We start from the raw sequence: 1,004 nt of genomic DNA on the forward strand, positions 1-1,004 counted from the left end.
AGAATCTGGAACCTCTAAGTATGGAAGACCGAATGCGAGCTAAATGCACTGGCCAAGGTCACGCAATTACTCAACCTGACATTAATGCGCCAGATTATGAAATCAAAGGACAAATCCTACACATGATAACTAATCAATGCCAATTTAGTGGTGCGCCGAAGGAAGATCCAAATGAACATCTTCGAACCTTTAATAGGATCTGCACTCTATTTAAAATCCTAGAAGTGGAGGATGAACAGATATATCTCATGTTATTTCCCTGGACTCTAAAGGGAGAAGCCAAAGATTGGTTAGAATCGTTACCTGAAGGGGAGATTGATACATGGGACGTTTTAGTTGAAAAATTTCTTAAACAATTCTTTCCGGCATCTAAAGCCGTGAGACTTCAAGGAGAAATTGTTACGTTCACGCAAAAGCCAAATGAAACTCTATATGAAGCATGGACAAGATTTGAAAAGTTATTGAGAGGATGTCCGCAACATGGTTTAGACACTTGTCAAATAGTACAAATATTCTACCAAGGATGCGACATCACTACAAGAAAAGACATCGATATAGCAGCTAGTGGTTCTATTATGAAGAAAACCGCAACTGACGCTTACAAAATTATTGATAACACTGCTTCCCACTCACATGAGTGGCATCAAGAAAAAGATATCGTTAGATCATCTAAAGCAGCTAGAGCCGATTCTAGCCATGACTTAGATTCCATTTCCGTAAAGATAGATGCTGTCGAGAGACGAATGGAAAAGATGACTAAAGATATTCACTCAATATGAATTAATTGTGAGCAGTGTGGAGGACCACATTTGACAAAAGATTGTCTCAGTATTAAACTAACAATGGAACAAAGAGAGAATGTTTCATACATAAACCAAATGCCTGGAAATAATTATCAGAATAATTATCAACCGCCAAGACCAATTTACAATCAAAACCAGAATTATAACCGAAATGTTTCATACAACCAACAAGGTCCTAGTAATCAACAAGTATCCAACAAT

At 37.5% G+C, this 1,004-nt stretch overlaps 1 non-coding gene across 1 annotated transcript; it reads right to left on the reverse strand.

Moving 5' to 3' along the window:
- Nucleotides 1-380: 380 nt before the first annotated feature.
- LOC139851226 (small nucleolar RNA R71) lies at nucleotides 381-487 on the reverse strand. The gene has a single exon (XR_011760581.1). It is a non-coding gene; the product is annotated as a small nucleolar RNA R71 (small nucleolar RNA).
- Between the last annotated feature and the right edge of the window lie 517 nt (nucleotides 488-1,004).

Source organism: Rutidosis leptorrhynchoides, chromosome 5 (genome assembly GCF_046630445.1).
Source record: "Rutidosis leptorrhynchoides isolate AG116_Rl617_1_P2 chromosome 5, CSIRO_AGI_Rlap_v1, whole genome shotgun sequence".
NCBI classification, from domain to species: domain Eukaryota; kingdom Viridiplantae; phylum Streptophyta; class Magnoliopsida; order Asterales; family Asteraceae; genus Rutidosis; species Rutidosis leptorrhynchoides.